The sequence below is a fragment of the Sciurus vulgaris genome (assembly GCF_902686455.1).
Source record: "Sciurus vulgaris genome assembly, chromosome: 5".
Lineage (NCBI taxonomy): Eukaryota > Metazoa > Chordata > Mammalia > Rodentia > Sciuridae > Sciurus > Sciurus vulgaris.
In genome coordinates this window covers 20,024,528-20,044,019 of record NC_136465.1, presented here as the reverse complement: position 1 = coordinate 20,044,019, position 19,492 = coordinate 20,024,528, and the positions used below count along the sequence as shown (strand labels likewise).

General features: G+C 37.4%; 1 pseudogene across 1 annotated transcript; it reads right to left on the bottom strand.

Moving 5' to 3' along the window:
• Window positions 1-3,026: 3,026 nt before the first annotated feature.
• Window positions 3,027-3,360, bottom strand: LOC306663033 (large ribosomal subunit protein eL30-like; annotated as a pseudogene). Its single transcript has one exon. The product of its transcript is annotated as a large ribosomal subunit protein eL30-like (transcript).
• Window positions 3,361-19,492: the final 16,132 nt, after the last annotated feature.

Below are 19,492 nucleotides of genomic sequence, written 5' to 3'. Positions count from 1 at the left end.
TCTCTCTTTTTCTTTAAAATACACTTTTGAAAGGGTTACCTATTCTCTTTCCATGATTTGCCTCTAGTTTCTCTTTTCCCATTTTTTTCTTGACTCTTTTTTTTTTTTTCCACTTTTTATTATGGAAAAATTTATATATATATATATAAAAAGAATTGTACAAATTTATCTACACCTGTCATCCACTTTTCACTGGATTATTTGGAAGCCGATCACAGATATGTGAACATATTTTAAATAACCCACCTTGTTAAAGTTAATAGTGACCTTCACAGCCCTGCGCTAGCAGTGGTGCACGCCTGTAATCCCAGAATCTGGAGAAGCTGAGACAGGAAGATCCTGTTTGAGGCCAGCTTTAGTACTTTAGCAAGATCTGTCTCAAAAAAGTAAAAAAGGCTGGGGATGTTGTTCAGTGGAAGAGTGCTCCTTGTTTAAACCCCAAGTACCTCAAACAAACAAAAAAAATCCCTCAATGACTATCATGCATTTATTTTGTGGAGTAGAATGCACACGTTTACGGTCTTCCACAAAGCAAGAGTTTAGATTGAAAAACATGTATTTATTAAAACTAAAAAACACAGAAATCGTGTCAGAGTTAATCATTGTTAACATTTTAGTGTCTTATCCCATGTTTCTTCTGCATATTAACCATACTTCAAAAACATAAGATGATACTTTTTATACATTTTTTTTCCTTTTTCTTTTTTGTACCAGGGATTGAACCCAGGGGTGCATTTACCACTGAGCCACATCCCCAGCCCTATTTTGTATTTTATTTAGAGACAGGGTCTCACTGAGTTGCTTAGTGCCTTGCTTTTGCTGAGCCTGGCTTGGAACTCACAATCCTCCTGCCTCAGTCCCCTGAGCCACTACGGATGTTTGTTGTACAATTCTTTTTGTTTATGTTTAAAATTTTCTGTAATAGAAAAATCAAAAGAACCGAAAAGAATGGGTTCAAGAGAAAATGGGAGGACATTAAATTTTTTTTTTTTTTTTTTTTTTTTGTATTTAGAACTGGGGATTGAACCCAGTTGGGCTTTACTGCTGAGCTATATCCCCAATACTTTTATTTTTTACTTTGAGACAGGGCCTCCCTAAATTGCTGAAATTGCCCTCATGACGATAGAATGAAACAGACATTATTACCTCATTTTCATATATGACTGCATGACTGATGTGATCCTGCAATATGTATAATCAGAAAAATGAGAGGTTACACTCCATTTATGTATGATCTATCAAAATGTATAAATGTATTCTTCTGTCATGTGCAAGAGATTAGAACAAATAAAAAATTTTAAAAAAAGTGGCCTCAAGTTTGACATTGTCTTGTCTCCGCCTCCTGAGTTGCTGGGATTATAGGCATGTACCACTATGCCCAGCTCAAAGAAATATTTTTATTTTTAATTTTTTTCATACCAGGTATTGAATCCATGGGTGCTTAACCATGGAGCCACATCCCCAGCCCATTTTTAAGTGTTTTATTCTGATACAAGGTATTGATTAGTTGCTTATGGCCTGGATAAATTGACAAGGCTGCCTTCAAATCCTTTATCCTCCTGCCTCAGCTTCCTGAGCCCCTGAGGTTACAGGTGTGCGCCACTTTGCTATCCAAAATAATGTTTTTAAAGCTATAAGTATTTAACCTATAGAATCCTAGCCAGTTAGTGAAAGAAGTAACATGTTGTGACATGTTTAATGGTAAGAGTGTGAAAATACAGTGCTTCTTAAAGTCTTCTACCATTTCCAAGAAAATTGTGGTAAACAGTGAATGGGTGATGAACTTGCACTAGAGGTTTTCCCAAAGTTCATACAAGCCTAATAGAGGAAGATAAGCCTTTATTATAAGTAGTCTCAGATTTCTCATTAATAACGGAGGTTTTGAAACCTGGTCATCCCTTTGCTATAGATGTGTACTTAATTTTGATGGGATTGGACCATCGGAAATAAAAGTTGAGATTGCTTATGGAATGAGCTAGTTTAGGAAGAAACTCTTCAGTTTCTTTTTTGATTTTTCAAAATCTCATTAGCCATAATGTATTTTACTTGTGGGTCTTAAATATATAGTGTAGCTCGAAAAGTGGCTATTATTATTTGAGAAAATATCAGCAATGCTTTCTAACAAAATAAACTCTTAATATGACAAAGATAAAATAGAAAGCCCAAAGGACTTATCAATAAACACCCCTCAGGATGGTAGAACACTTGCCTAGCAGCTGTGAGGGTGTGGATTCAATCCCTGGCACTGCAAAAACAAAAAGACCAAAAGGAATAAACAAGCAAATAAAAAACAAAACAAAATGAAATAACCCATGCTCTTCAAAGTGTCTGTAGAAGGTAACTAGTTCCCTGTCTCAGGAAGTTTTTCTTTGGGGAAGGGAAAACTAATTTTACTCATAGAGGAAGTTGGCTCTCAGGAAAAGATCCTAAGTGAGCATGTTTTATATGTAAAAAATACTCAGAGAAAATCACACATTAACCTTCCTGAGAAAGTAAACAGTCATCACGAAGCCTGTTCACTCTTCTAACTTGAATTCTCAAGTGACCTTTAATTCTGAAATTGTGAACAGGGTCTTGATATTGATTGCTTCTGTGTCTGATTTTAAATGTTTTCCAAATGTTCAGAGGAGCCTAATAACTGACATGTTGCCCGAGTTTACAGTCATTTCCATCAGCTTTCAGAGAAAGTTTTTGAAATGCAGAATGCCAAACTAGGTCTTAGAATTGATTAGCATAGTTTGAATAATAATAGAAACTTAAAAGAAAGTCAATAGTAAATCATACTTCCACTTTTATAACTGCAATTTCCAATGCTTCAATAACATTTTTTATTTTTTTTAAGAAATATTTTTAGTTGTAGATGGACATGCTATCTTTATTTATTTATTTATATGTGGTGCTGAGGATTGAACCCAGTTCCTCACACATGCTAGGCAAGAGCTCTACCTCTGAACTACAGTCCCAGCCCCTGTTTTGTTTTTAAAACAAGCTCTGTCAAGTTTTATTAAAGAAAAATTTTGCATGGTTTACTTTTCACCAGTCTGTTCTGGCGTGCTTCTAGTGATATCAGAATAATCTGGATCAATGATTGTGTCCACACTCTGAAGTACTTTCTGCATGCTGGACCTAATTCAATTTTATTGCCACAGTAGTGATGGACACCAGTTTTGGCCAACATGACATAGTACTCTATTTCAGATTTCTTCAAAAATAGGCGGCAGGGATGACCAATTTTGCTTTGCCCTGTCTGACTATCTTCAGAGTCTGCTTGTACCCCAGCACATACTTTCCACTTTTCCTAACAAGCTGGAGCCTAGAGTTGATCAGCTCCAGAGACTTCTTCATCTTTGCCGCCACCATTTTCCTGCCTTCAATGCAGGACAGCTTCCAACCAAGAGCAGCCGCCAAGTTGACCAGAGAGCTAGAAAGGAAAGCCTTTCCACAGTGCAAAGTTCTTTACAGCAGAGCCCTAAGTAACATTTGAAAAATGGGACAGTTGATTTATTATTTATTTTTTTTCTTGAGATACTGGGTATTGAACCCAGTGCTTCTCTGCCATTGAGCTACATTCCTAGCCCTTTTTTATTTTTTTATTTTGTAATGAGGTCTTGCTAAATTTTGGGGGCTAGCCTCAAACTTGGGATTCACCTGCCTGAATCCCTAGAGTAGCTGGAGTTACAGGTGTGTGCCATTGACTGTTTACTTTTGAATTTTTTATATGGGAGGTAAAACTTGGTGGTTCTGTATTTTGTGTCTGTTCCTTAAATTGGTTGAATTTTTGAGTTAAAACCTTTAAATCAGGATATAATGCAACTTTCAATTTCTTGGAATAGGTGGATTCTGAGTTGAGTTTGGGGTTTAGATAAAATGGTCAGTGAATCTTGAGTGTTCAGTTTAATTTGAGATGAAGAATTGGTCCCAAGTGCTCAAAATGCTTTTTTGGAGTCATGGAGTGGTATTTTCTAAGTTGGATATTATCAGGGCCCAATCAGCTTTCAGGTTTTCCTACTTCATATATAAATTTCATAGTTAAGTGGGAAGGTGAAGATCTGTGATGGTCAGTGTCAAGTCAAAGTTGACTGGTTGGCAGGATGTGGTTGGCTGATTGGCAGATTTGTTCCAGCACATCTGGAGGCTGAGGTGAGGAAGGAGGATCAACCTGGACAATTTGTCAGGACTGAACCTGGGAACTTACACTGAGCTCAATCCCAGCTATGTCCCCAGTTCTTTCTTTTTTTGATTTTAAGACAGGGTCTCCTAAGACACTGAGGGTCTTGCTAAATTGCTGAGGCTGGCCTAGAATTTATGATCTTCCTACCTTAGCCTTTTGAGTTGTTGGGATTATAGGTGTGTACTACCATACCTGGCTCAGCCTGTACAATTTAGGAAGACTACCCCTTCCCCCCCAAATTGACTTGTTATCTTACATAAAACTTTCTGATAACTCTAATGAGATCTAAGCTATGACTTTTCATAAAGTTACAGGATTAGAAGCTACTATAGAGGTATTGAGGGGAGACTTCACCCTGTGGAAGAATTTCTTCAGTTTATAGTTTGTTATTAAGTAAGAAATCATTTAGTCATAAAAGACCATTTGAATAGATTTTCTTTTAAAATGTATTTTTAATTTCAAAAATGAAAAATGTATAGTAAATTTTCTAAGGTGATAAATGAGTCAGACCTTTGTAAAATATTTGACCATTGTTTATAGTTCTGTATTTTGTGACATTCCATAATCAATCCAGTTTCTCTTTAAAAATAATATTTTAGATAAAACATCTTTCAGTGTTTAGAGAAAAACTTCATGATGCCTCTCCCAAAGGTTTCTATTCTGTTAGTGAGGCATCTTTAGTTTCCTCAAGAAATCATCCTAGGACATGATCTGTATATTTTATGCTTTGCCATTCTGAAGGATCTTCATTTTTTTAAATGCAATGTCAAAATCGAAAACAAGGATTTAAGTTAGATGTGAAGTCTGTCAGGACCAGTTTTTATTGCTGTAGTATATGTGGGTCAGTGTATGCTATAAGTGTATTCATTAGTTTTTGATCTTTGAATAGAGCCACAGACTGGTTTTTATCACACCAGTTTCACAAACAAGTAAATGTCTTTGTTCGCCCTGTCTGTTAAGAAGTAAAGATGTGTTGATTTTTAAAAGGTTCACTTTTTTTTTTCTGATTAAATAAACCACAAATGTGGTAAATGTTCACAAGAGAAATGTTGACTTAGAACATGAACTTTTCTGTAATCTCTCTCTTCCTCATAAACAATGTAAACAATTGGCAAACAAACTGGCAAACAAAAAAAAATTTATAGATTTTCTTCCATGTGTTTACATTTAGTGCATGAATCCGAAGAGGATTTTCTAAGGGCTTGGATTTTAAATTCTGATGCTTTTAAATTCTGACTGGCAATCATTAGTGTATGCTCTTTCCTCTTTTCTAAAGTGTTGATGGTGATAATATATGTCCATGATCAGGATGTTGTGAATATTCAATGAGATGACATATAAAGTGTTCCACATACACGCACAAAGTCTTCGCTTAAAGCGAGTCTTTTTTATGTTTTTCTGGTGATTGAACCCAGGGCCTCACACTTGCTAAGCACAAATCCACTGACCGCACCCCAGCCCAGGATTTCCTTTTTCTCCTCTGCTAGGGCACACCAATGCTGGCCTTTGTTTTGAGGAATTATGGTGACTTAGTATTAATGTTGTCATTATTTTCAATTAATGTAGGGGCCTATGTGCACAAAGGACTTGATTGAAAACTTTTGGCTTTAGAGATAACTATTAGGTCTTCACTGGGGAAAATTTTTATTTTTCCAGACATCTTTCTTCAGTTTTTCCCATCTTGAAGTGGATGGGTCCCAGAGAAGGAGAAAGAAGATGTAAATCTGAACCTTAACTAAATTCCATCCGCATTCCGGAATTCTATTGCTGTCACATCACAAACTTCTTTTTACTTATTCTCTGAACAAGAAGTGGGCTTGTAAAACGCAGATTAGTTCTCGAAGGTACATAGAGATGTACAATGGAGAAGATCTCTCAAGGGAACATCAGGAGGGCTAATAAACGATGCGCATAGAAGAAAGTAAGCTATCCCCTGTGTTCACTGCTGGTCCTCCTCCCACCCTCACCACCCCATCCGGGGAGGCATTGTAAAAGCAGCGTGGGCGGAATGAGAAGCACATGGCTTAGTTTGGTGCCGGAAGGTTTGTGCCATTCATACCAGTCCTACTTATTTTGAAATACTTAAATAATTTATTTGACAGTGTAGATAGGGTTGTCACTTAAGGGGTGAAAAGGAGGAAAGAAGAAGAAAAGCCAGAAACTAGGCTCCCCAGTAAGCCTTGGCTGAGTAGCCTGAAAGGCAAGGGGCCAGCAGAGAATAGAGGACACGTTACCCTCATTTGCATACCAGAGCTGCGTAGTGCAGTTGATTGAGTTGTAGGCTGAAACAGAGGGTAGCAATTTTAATAAGAGCATAGTTATATATTTAGTTTACAGAAAAAAATTGAAAGTTCTAAATTTTAGAGAAAAAAAAATGGCCGTGTATATACCGTGCCTCCTTTAAATTAAATATTAGAGCAGCCAGAGGAGGAATTCAGAGAGGGAAAAAGAAAAAGTAATTTCGCTTGGATGTTTCTCAACTTATTGGAATATTAAGTATTTATACACAGATACCCAGCTGTTTAAATGAGAGGTTAAGGCAGCCTTATTTTTCTCTTTTTATACTGAAATTAATGTTATCTCTTTTTCATAAACTAAAACCAGCAGATTTAAAAAAATTGATAATTTCTGCTTCTAAAAGTTGAAGCGTGTTTACTGTGGGTTTAGGTCACAGTGGGTAAAAGCGTGTTTAGGTCACTGTGGGTAAAAGGGAATTGCTGGGAAGTTTAAAGAAATCAGAAAAACTGTAAACATTAAATTATTTACTACCAATGCTGTGTGTTGATATTTTGGGAAAAAAAGGTGGACATGAAATGCTATTTATTAATAATTTGAACAAATCTTGAATGTGACCAAAACGCTTTTGTCTGCACCTGTAAACTTTTAGACTTTTTCTTGGTTCCAGTTCATGAAGGCTCATCCCCAATGACCCTTAGCAAGCCAAGTGACCTCCGACAACAAAACTGTCATGGTGACTTGTAAGCAGGAAAGGATACACAAAACACAGAGCTCAGACTGCGATTACATTTTTGTCAATATTAATGTTTTGTGTAATAGTGTGAAAGGGTGTTTCGGGTCATAGCTTGATTGGGTAAGGTACTCTAGTAAGTTTCCAGGTAGGTGGGGTGGTTATTACTTACCATAGCCCTCTCTGCCTGCCACTTGTAAAAAACAGAGTGATGTCAGAAATAATCATAGAACCAAATGACATCAGTTTGTGATTGTTCAATGTTACTAATTTTTCCATATCAGTTTGTGATAGGACAACTTCTGAATGATTTCACTGTTTCTGTGTACATAAATGGGTTACCTCCAGATAATTAGTGGGTAATTTTAAGTAGCAATTGTATCTGTTTTCTGGTTAAAGTAGATAGATTGCAGGTACTTTCATTTCTTCTAAACACCTTTGGTATAGTTTCTTTGACTTTCAGGTATTCTTATTTAAATGTGAATAACAGTATTTCTGATGACAAGAATACTATTGAGAAAGTAGGAAAACAAAAGTAAACAGAACTGTGGCCCATTTCCTGTGGCGTGATCAACACCTTCAATAAAGCCTAGTTCCCATAGTTAGGCTGGGAAGTTTGTAAACTGGTTAAAAAGGCACAATACTCCTTTCTCTCTTCTGTCATGAAATGTACAATATTGCTCTTCAAAAGGTACTGAGCACCTTAGTACCCTAGTGCATTAAATAATATTTGCCTGTTCCAAATATAGCACAGCCTCAAGTCAACTATTTTGCCTGTTTTTTTTTTTTTTTTTTTTTTTTTTGGCAATTAAAAAAAAGTGGTCAAGGTTAGTGTGGATACTCCAGATTGTTGCCTGCACGGTTTATTTCCACAGTGCTTTTCAGCTGCTTTCATATTTCCCACTCTTAGAAGTACTGCCACTTAATAAAAAAAAAAATAAAAATAAAAACTTTCCCCCACTGGCTTTCAATGTATGGGAAAGGGAAAAGGTGTTTAAATTCCTTGCATTTGAATGCCTTAGAGGTCCCTTTTGTATATCTGCTGTGTGTAAAAATGGCTAAGAGTTAATGGAAAACTTTTGTACAATAGTAGAATGGACAAACAGTTCCAAATAAAAAGCAACAAAAAATGGGAGTATTAAAATGCCAATAATAATTTTATTTTTCTGTTTCTTGTATAGAAATAATAAAAAATTTAAGTAACAAACAAAATTGCTGTGGAGACTAAATTTAAACCATGGGTATAGGGAAAACCATTAAGATATTTTGTAAGATGGATACTGATTAATGGCTACTGTTTACTGATCTTATGGGCAGTTGCTCTGCTTGATACACATCATAACATTTAAACTTCTCAACAGCAGTAGGAGGTAGCAGTGAATTAAGACCTTCATCTTTCCCAGGATAAAACAAAGGTAGGCTGAGAGAGGTTGAGTAAGTTGTCCATGAGCTTAAAGGCAGTAGCAGAACTGGGACTGACCCGTTCTTCACTGTGGACGGCCCTGTGGACTTCCTTTGATGCTTGCCCTTCTATAAACTGTGAGATGAAGGGAGACTATAAGCTTCCCATTTGTTCAAGTCAGATCTTACCAAGTTTGGCCAGATTTTCATGTCTTAGGAGTGAAGAGGAAACATTTGATTTTCTAATTTTTGGATTTTGGAATTATGATAAGGGATGAAAGCATAGCTTACTCTTTTTAAGTGCAACATTTATAAGATTTTAAATGCCTTGAAAGGGATGTGTTTTCCCAGAAGGAAACAATAGTCTCTGAAGCTTCCCATGTGACCTAATATTTAGGAAGCCACTTTTATTTTGATCAATTAATTTATTAATTTTTGTGGCACTAGGGATTGAATTCACTTGATCTCTACCATTGAGCTACACCCCCAGTCTTATTTATTTATTTATTTATTTATTTATTTATTTATTTATTTATTTATTTTTACTCTGGGCCAGGTTTTTACTAAGTTGCCCAGGCCAGCTTCAAACTTGGGATCCTTGTGCCTCAGCCTCCCGAGTTGCTGCGATTACAGGTGTGAGACACTGTGTGAGGCTAAAACCTGATCTTTTAGTTCAATATTTTATGGAGCTTTACAGTTCTATACCAATACTAGGAAGTTGCAGGTTTTTAAGTTGGAGAACTACTTGTTTTCTGAATGTGGTTTGAATTCATATAAGAATTGTTACTATGAAGGATTCAAAGCATGAACCATGTCTTCTATGAGCTTAGAGCACAATATAGAAAGATAATATATGCAGTGGCTCATTTGTTACTGAGGCAACTACCAGAGGACAGAAGATAGTAACTAGAAAATGATTATATCTGTTAGTACACATTGGAAGTCATGAATTAATGGCTTGTTTGTGTATTACCTGTAGATTTAATTTCCTGAATGATGTTAGTATATGCTCATTTTTAAAAATTTTTTTGATACTGAGGATTAAACCCAGAGACACTACCCACTGATCAGAGATACTACCTCTGAGCTGTATCCTCAGCCCTTTATTTTTATTTTGAGACAAGGTCTCCCTAAGTTGCTTAAGGCCTTGCTGAATTGCTGAGGCTGGCCTCAAACTTGCAATCCTTCTGCCTCAGCCTCCTTGGGCCACTGGGATTATAGGTATGCACCTGCAAGTTTGGCAGTATATACTCATCTAAAAGTTATTGAATAAGCTGGGGATGTATCTCAGTGATAAAGCATTTACCTAGCATGCTCAAGGTCCTGGGTTTGATTCCTAGTATCATGCCAAAAAAGAAAAATTATTAAATAAAGAAAATAAAATTTTCAAAATACATTGGAAGCCAGTGTTTTTTCAGATTAAGTGATATGTGGTGTACATATTATCTATTACTTATTAATGTATTTAAAAAATTCATATTTTTATTTAAAAAACTACTAAACAACCAAATAAAATATAGGGCATAATGTTTTGATTTTTCTTCTTTCCTATGCATCTTAGATAAGTAATCTGAAGTCTGTCCCTTCATTGAGCCATGACATAAATCCAGATCACATTTGAGATAGTCCTCCAAAGCTTCACATTAAGGCCTTGCAAGATTAAATATTAAGTGACAGTATTGTTAAACAGTTAGTAGCTTAAAATGGTAGGTAAAAAATCCTGGTATTACAGGAAATGATTAATTTGTTGATATTAGAATAGATTTTAGCTGCTCTGTGTCTTGAAAGTCATCACCCAGAAATATCTTTGGAATTACTTATTTATTACTATATATGATTTGAATATCTGTCATTTTAAAAGATTCTTTATAGTCAAAAAGTCATTTAATTTTCAGTTTCATGCTATAGTCTGTAGATGATTTTAAGAAATGACCAGTGAAATATAAGCTGAGCTGTAGCTCAGGCTAAGGCCTGAGTGCATGTGTAATTTCATTTGTTATAACTGGTAGCTATTATTTTTATTAACTATGTGATCTTTTATTCCAGGAATTATTGATTTTATTTATGGGTTATTTATCAAACTTGGTGTTGAAATGCTTTTTTTTTTTTTTTCCCTCCATGGACTAAGGATTAATCCAGAGATACTTTGCCACTGAGCTATGTCCTTAGTCCTTTTTATTTTTTATTTTGAGACAGGGTCTTCTTAAATTGCCCTGGCAGGCCTTAAACTTGCAATACTCCTATCTCAACCTCTCCAGTCCTCTGGGAATATAGGTGTGCACTGCTATGCCAACTTGAAAATCTCTAATTTTCTTTATGAGTGTGTACAAATCTACTTTTTTTTTTTTTCAAATCTACTTTAATTGAAACAACTTTCAGATTAAAAGGATCATGGTAGGTTTATTTGATAAATCATTGAAGCCTAAAATCAAAAAGAATTATAGAAATTGAATTAAAAGAAAGTTAAACTTCCCTTTGTAAGCTTTTTGATATAACTATATTCTAGAAACATTTATTGTGTATCTTCTGACTTCATAACCTCTTCATTTTACACTGAAGTTAAAGTAGAATATATTTCTAGGTCCAGATAAATGTATTTCCAAAATTTTATTCAGATTATACTTATACCATTATGCTTTCAAAGAGCAAATAAATCATCACAGTTTTCTATAAAAGTCAGATGTGTATGAATATTTCACAAGTTCATTATTTGATATATTTCTTTAAGATTTATGATCCCAGAGCTGGGTGCAGTGGTTCACACCTGTAATCCCAGCTACTCAGGAGGTTGAGGCAGGAGGATCGCAAATTTGTGTCTTGCCTTGGCAACTTAGTGAGACTCTGTATCAAAAAATGAAAAGAATTGGAGATGCAGCTCAGTGGTAAAGCGTCCCTGGGTTCAAGCCCCGTATAAAAAAAGAATTGACCCCCAAAAGCACTACTCAGAAGCACTCAGTAAATTTGCAGGGCCTGCAAATTTACTGAGTGATTACTGAGGATGTAGATTTTGTGGACCTACATTCCCAGACCTTTTGCCACTTGTTTAAGAGACACTAAAACAATGATAAAGGGTTTATCTAACTGCTCTCCCCTGCCACCACCATTACCAACAAAGCCTAGTAAACATTGATAAGACATCAGAGGGCCTTCTACAAATGTCTTAGCTTTTGGGAAATCTTCAGATCCTCATTCTTCAGATTCAGTAGAAGAGAAAGAAAAATTCTTCCTCCTCCTCCTCCACTATATCACCTTGATATCCCTAAGCACACCTGATTTCAAGGTTCAGGTGATTGGTGGACTTTGTTATTTTAGATTCACTTCTTTTTTAATTTTTTCAAATATATTTTTTTAGTTGTAGATGGACACAATACCTTTATTTTATTTATTTATTTTTATGTAGTGCTGATGATTGAACTTAGTGCCTCACATGTGCAAGGCAAGTGCTCCACCCCTGAACTATAGCCCCAGCCCTTAGATGCACTTCTAATTGAAGAGATCAGATAGCATGAGGACCCATTTATCTGTGGTGCAAGGTAGCAACGGACGAGACAGATTAATTTCACAAGACTAGGCTTCACACACTTGCTGGTCACCCATAGCTCTTCATTCCAACATAAGAATGGCAGATTTTTGCCTCCTTTGCATCTTACTTTGTTTGCATTCAGGCTTCTGCATCTTCAGAGGATAGAGAGGATTTTAGTATTACAGTTACAAACGTACTGTATGTCAGCATTAGCTTTACGTTTATTCAAAGTGAGTCTCATTTCCTGCCTTCAAAAGCAGAACCAAAAAAGTATTTTGAATGCAATCACGTGTTATACTGACTTTTTAGAAAGTACCATTTAGTTAGTGAGGCCGAAGCAAGCAGTTCATTAAGACAAACCTATTAGCTGGAAATTTACATAGGTTCTCCTAGGGAGTTATTAAAACACAGGACATTAGCATTGTGGAAAAGGGCTTCAAAAGATGAATCAGCCAGACCAGGTAGGAAAGAGCATTTCAGGCCTAAGGAAGTATAGGCTGAAAGTCAGCGCAGTCTGCAAGATCAGTGGGGCTTGAGGCTGGGAGTGAGGGCGAGCGCCATCCTGAGATGCAAGCAGAGACCCCAGTAGGCACCAGGTTTTGCAGGACCTTGTTGGTGGAGTTAGGAGTTTTAATTATCATCAGTAGAGTGGAAAGAAATGGAAGGATTTTAAGGATCCTGTTGTGGGTTGTGGGTGTTGAGGGGTAGATGGGATTCTCTGGTTCCATAGTGAAGAATGCATGGAAGAGTCAGTGCAGATGGGAGGCTCCCTCAGCTGTCCTGATGAGAAATGGCTAACTGGGACTCAGGTGGTGATGGGAAAAGGGAAGGAAAGTGTATGGACGATGTCTTTAAGGTTCTTTGTAGTTTCAAAAGTCTGTGAAAAGACAAAGTAATCTTAATGAGTAATGGAGGAAGTGGGAATAATTATGATATTTTTTGGTGTGTGGCATGAAGCCTGATTTTTTTTTTTTTCCCCCAATACTGGGGTTTGAACCCAGGGGCATCTACTACTGAGCTACATCTCTAGCCTTTTTTAATGTTTTATTTTGAAACAGAATATCCCTAAATTTCTTGTGATCCTCCTGTTTCAGCCTCTGTCGTGGGATTATAGACCTGTGCCCCCATTCCTACCTATGAAGCCTCATTTTAAATATGGCATTTCTAATCTCTAATGTTGAAGGGGCAAAACAGAATTCATTTTAGGAAAACTGGAAAAAAGAAGCATCAATTTAAACTATTTTATAAAATATGACACCGAAAAATTAAGATTAATGTAGGCTTTCTTTTTTAGACAGTTAATTTTAAATTCTTTATGTGATTAGTCCACAGAAAACTTACTTTGGTACTTAACAGCAATAGATTTAATTGGCTACTTAATCAAAATTACAGGTTTCTCTCTTGAATTCTTTTCTTTTACAATGAAACTGTGATGTCATTGTTGAAATTATTTCTATTTGACCCATAGTATTAATGAAAACTCAAGGTTGAGAAGCTTGTATAATTTGATCTACAGGGTACTGAAATGTGTTCTCCATATGGCCTAAATTAGTTAAACCACAGCAAGAACTGCAGCAACAACAAAGCATTTGTACTTTTGTGTTTTTTCCCAAGCACTAAGGAATTTTTTTGTTGTTGTTTTTGTAAGAAAACATTAGATGTGGCTGGCAAATCTTAGCCAGTTTTAGTCATCACTCATTTAGATATTGTGTCTCAAAGAATATCTTTGAGGCGCTGTGGTGGTGTATGCCTGTAATCCCAATTACTTGGGAGACTGAGGCAGGAGGATCACAAATTAGAGGCCAGCCTCAGCAATTTACAGAGACCCTGTCTCAAAAAAATGAAAAGGACTAGTGAATGATCTCAGTGATAAAGTACCCCTGGGTTCAGTCCCTAGTACCAACAACAAATCACACCTGTGCATCCACTTGAAGACCTGTAAGACAAATGACAGGGACAGTCTTGAATCCTTTATTCGAAAGAAATTGGTTGGTCCTTCAAAGCTGCCTACCTCCAGAGCCCCCAGCTTTGCCTGTGACCCCAAGGAATAATTTGAATGCCCTGTGCCATATTAGGAGAAAGTTATTAATTCTTCCAAAGATCCTGGGTAATATTATGATACATTCATTCAAACATCCAGTCTTCCCCTGTCCCCTTGCCCCCACAAACAAACAAACACTTTGCAACTGCAAAAGACCCTAAAATTATTCATTGAATATTTCCAGTGACCTGGAGAGGGGAGTAGAATTACCAGGATTAAACTTCTGAGATTAACATTTTTCATTACTCTCATGTAAATGCAAATTTGTGATATATGTGGACTGAAATCCATGCCTATAAATGTATCTTCTTTGTGATCTTCCTAGCTCATTCTTACCTCTCCTTTTGGAAAATGCCTTTCTCCTCACTGAAAGGTAATTTAAAATCTTAAGGGCTGGGGTAGCTCAGTGTTAGAATGCTTGCCTCACATGTGCAAGGCCCTGGGTATCTTAGATATAAATGGAAAAGTTCTTATTTCAACCCAGTTTGATTACTTTAGTTAATTTTTTTTTCAAGCACTCAGGATTGAATCCAGGGGCATTCTACCATTGAGTGACATCTCCAGTTCTTTTTATTTTTTATTTTGAGACCCTCTGAGTCTTGTTAAATTGCAGAGTCTGGTCTTAAACTTTTGTGATCTTCCCGCTTCAGCCTTCTGAATCGCTGGGATTACAGGCCTGTGACACCATGTCTGGCAAAAATTTGTTTGAAAATTCCTTAATTTCTGAATTTAATTTTTAAAGTCTGTGTGATCTTTTTTTTTTTTTTTTTTTTTTTGAGATGGAAGTGGGTACCAGGGATTGAACTCAGGGGCACTTGACCACTGAGCCATATCCTCAGCCCTATTTTGTATTTTATTTAGAGACAGGGTCCCATTGAATTGCTTAGTGCCTCACTTTTGCTGAAGCAGGCTTTGAACTCGCCATCCTCCTGCCTCAGCCTCCTGAGACTCTGTGGTTACAGACCTGTGCCCCAGGTGCACCCCGGTAAATCTGTGTAATCTGACCCCTAATCTGCTTCTGCTTTTTGAAGTCTTGTAAGTGCAGGGACACGCTCTTACAAATGATTTCTTGAATTGATGTTCCGTGGAGGGAAAAATAATATAAATATTGTTTCCTAAATTGTGTAGCATGGCATTCTCTTGAACTTTTCAAAAATACCATGATTGAGAAAGGCTATGGAATCTAGGAAAGCATCTTGTATTGGATGTCACTTGGTCCCTTTGGAACCTGAAAGCTGTGCCTCTGGAAATGGCAGGTAGTGGTACTTGTAGAACCATCCATCCTCCTGCATCCCTACTTACCATTTTCTGTCTGTGGCTCCTGTAATTTCACCTTGCTCCCACCCCAGGAGCCTAGTTGGAAGCACCCACGAGCTGCCCCCGTGTTCTCTTTCTAATTCCCTAGTGCACACTACGTTTGTGTTCCCATAGCTTAATTGATGTCGACAGCATTTTAAGCACACCTAGACTCACTAATGGTTCTCGTGGACTTTGTCTAGTGACAAATGGACGGAGCACTGAAGGTATTCTTGTTAGGGTGGGGGTAGGCATATGTGATTTCTGGGAGAAAAACCACTGGCCCCAAGATTAATGACTCAAACACAGTAGCATAGCAGTGTCATCCGGACTGGGCACACAGGTTGGGCACTTCCAGTTGCTTTTGGATTATGTAGGACAAAATCTGTCTCTTCCAGGATTAGGAAAAATACAACTAGCCCATCTTTCCACATTTTTCTTTCCATGTTTTTATTTCCTTTAAGGCTTCTGGTCTTTTCCTTGTACTTTTATATCTTTTTCCAGAGGGACTTAGGGATGAAAGACAGACGGTTAAAACTTCAACTGGTTGGTCTAGTTTCTGGTTAGTTCTTCAGATAATAGATTAAGTTTGAGATTAATCTTGAGACCACTGAATAAAGATAACTCCTTATGTTATTCATGAATTTTAGTTTTTTTCTCTGTTTACAGGAAGCATAAATAATAGATCATTGTTTTACCCTTAGAAGAATCTACTTCTTTAAATTCATTACACAATGATCGTTATATTTGGGTGGATAAATGCAGAGGTGGCATTTTGAATACTTTTGCGTATTTCATCAGCTACGAGGCCCTGGAATGTGAAGATTTTCTTAGGAAAAGAGTAACCCAGAAGTCTTGTCCTGGCCTTTCTTCCCAAATGAGACCAAAGATAAATAATGCACTTTAGTCTTCATTCAGTTAAAATACTGATAGTTGGAAAAATAACAAACATTAGAGCGTTTTTCTGCCTATTGTAAAGTAAAATAAAATGTTTACTTATTGGGAACACTATACCTTCTTCAAGTCCCTTTCTCTCCTATCTTCTTATTTTTCTTGATGGACTCTTTCTCTTATCTGAGCAAACATTTTTCTTTGTTTGGCTCTTCTGTGAGCAAACCTGAGAGCAATCCCTTCATTCTAGCATGGCCTCTAACGGTTCCAGTGTGGAAGTCCAAAACACAATTTTTATTCATCTTCTTTATTGCCTTCTAAACGCCTCATAAGACACACCTCAGGGAGGGACCTGAAGACCAGGAAAGGAATTGCTTCTGGCGACAGCAACCAGCTCAAAGTGAATCAAGCCTACACTAACTCAAGGGGAAAATCTCCATCTACTCTAGGTCAAGGGGGGCAAGTCTCCGTCTAAAATGGTTCAAGGTGTGGGCAGGGGAGACTCCTGGTGGATTCAGATGTGCTCCTGACTGGAATCTGTGTGGAGAAGCCTGAGCCGGTTTGCACACCTCACTCCTACAGCTGTTGGAGTTCATGTCTGACTAATACGCACACCGTGATGTCAGGATCCACAGAGCTCGGGGTCTTTGGGCTGTTCATTGGTTTTGTCTGTCTCAACTCTTCATTTTCTTTTCTTTTTTTGTTTTTTTAAAATTTGTTCTTTCTAGATATATATGACAGTAGGGTATATTTTGATGTATTATACATACATAAAATAAGTATAACTTACTGTGATTAGGATCTCATTATTGTGGTTGTACATGATGCGGAGTTACATTGGTCATGTATAGGAAAGTTAGGTCCGATTCATCCTACCGTCTTTTCCATTCCATCCCTCCTCCCTTCCCTTCATTTCCCTTTGTTTAGTCCAATGAAATCTAATCTTCCCCTCCCTTTTTGTGGGTTAGCATCCAAATATCAGAGAGAACATTCTGCCTTTAATTTTTTGAGACCAGCTTATTTCACTTAGCATGATATTCTCTAGTTCCAACCATTTACTGACAAATGCCATAATTTCATTCTTCTTTGTGGCTGAGTAATAGTCCATTATGTATATATACCACATTTTTTTTTTTTTTTTAATCCAGTCATCTATTGAAGGGCACAGATAAATGGATAAAGAAATGGTTGGTTCCATAGCTTGGCTCTTGCAAATTAAACTGCTATAAATAATGAAGTGGTTGAGTCACTATAGTATGCTGATTTTAAGTCCTTTGGGTATAAACTGAGGAGTGGGATAACTGGGTCAAATGGTGGTTCCATTCCAAGTTTTCTAAGAAACTCTTTCAGAGTGGTTGCACCAATTTTCAGTGCCACCAGCAATGTATAAGTGAACCTTTTTTCCCCACATCCTTGCCAGCATTTTTGGTTATTTGTATTCTTGATAATTGCCATTCTGACTGGGTGAGATGGAATCTCAGTGAGGTTTTGATTTGTATTTCTCTAATTGCTAGAGATGTTAAACATTTTCTCATCTATTTGTTGACCATTTGTACTTCTTCTTCTGCGAAGTGTCTGCTCATCAACTCTCCATTTTTATTGGAGCCACTCTGTTTCTGAACCTAGCATGTTTTCTGCCCTCCTTTCTTCAGAGCCATTCCCCCACCCCACCCCCAAATGCAGTTGTTGAATGCAGGTGGCGATCCTCCTAGTCGCCCTTTCCAGCCCCTGCTGTTGTCATGGGGTTGCCCTGTGGAGTGGGGGTTTTCCTCTGACCTCCTGACCTGTGCCTTGGGAAGACTTGCTGTTGTCTGCTGTGTCCCACCTACTGATGACCTCCAGGAGCTGGGCATGTGGGACACAGAGTCATGCTGGGAGGCTGTGCTGGGAGCGGTGGGCCTTGTATGCAGGAAGTGGCAATAAATGACAAGCATGCTGGCTCCTCCACTGCCCTCTGCCCTGACCGCATGCCTCCGCAGGCATCCCCAGGTGTTCTCTGCCTTCTGGTCTTGATGGGCAATGCCCTTCTCACCGCAGTAGTGGAGGACACTGGCTATCTGCCTAAACAGTCTCTGAGTCTCCTCTTTCATGCCACTGGCCTCCTGGACGTGGTACCTCAGTTGTCCCCCACCTGTGTGTGCCATGATGTAGATGTTTTCAATGGTCTCAAGGATCTGAAAGAGCTGGATCATATTTTGGTGTTCCATAGCCATTAGGATATTAGGTTTGGATAGGATGGGGATGTTCCACACTACTTTGGCGGGACTTTCATCCCCACCTCTGTCCCAGTCAGGAGGTGGTGGGCTAGTTTCACCTGGGCAAAGCCACCCTGCCCAATGTCCCTCATGACCTGATAATGGTCCGTGAGGGTGGTCTTACAGCAGGAGCTGGGCCCCTGCAGAACTATACTACTCTATTCTTACTACATGTCCTAAGCAGGAACACAAATAAAGATGTTAGTTAAAATCAAACAAACAAAAACCAAAAAAAAAACAAACAAACAAACAAAAAAAAACCCCAAACCAAAACAAAACAAATAAAAAATCAATTTCAAAAGATCACAACCACCAAACATGCTAACTATCTGGGAGTCGAACTGTCACCTCCAAGAGCTTTCTGTAATTGGACAAAACCTCAAGAGCAGCCAGTCTCTTACGTACTGGGTATTTGAAAAATCCTCCCTATGGCTCCTAGTAAGGTCCCGACAAGAAATGACCTAATTACACCTGGGCATAAACCGCAGTGGTCATTGCACTTTTTGACCTCCAGAGTCTTTTTGACTTTCCTATTAAGAATAAGAAAGGCCATGTACAAACAGAGAAACAACATGTATCACATTTGTTTACAAAAAAAAAAAAAAACAATAAGAAAAGACTCTGGAACTTTTTTGCTTTAGTGGGTTATGGAGACTGATATTTACTTGTTTAAAAATTAAATTTTATTGGATACTTCAGCGGTCAAAAAATATTTGAATATGCATATGAACAGCTAATTCTCTGATAGGTGCACAAGGAAAAACTATTAAGGGATATAAAGTTTCATTGTCTAATAATTGGCTTCTTGAAAGTTGCTATTAAATCAAGAGGACTTTTCATTAATTTTGATTAAAGTTTAAAAAGGTATTTTTAAAATCCTCATATGAGAAAAAACGATAAAATTCAGAGAACAAATACATATTTAGAACCATAATAACCGCACACA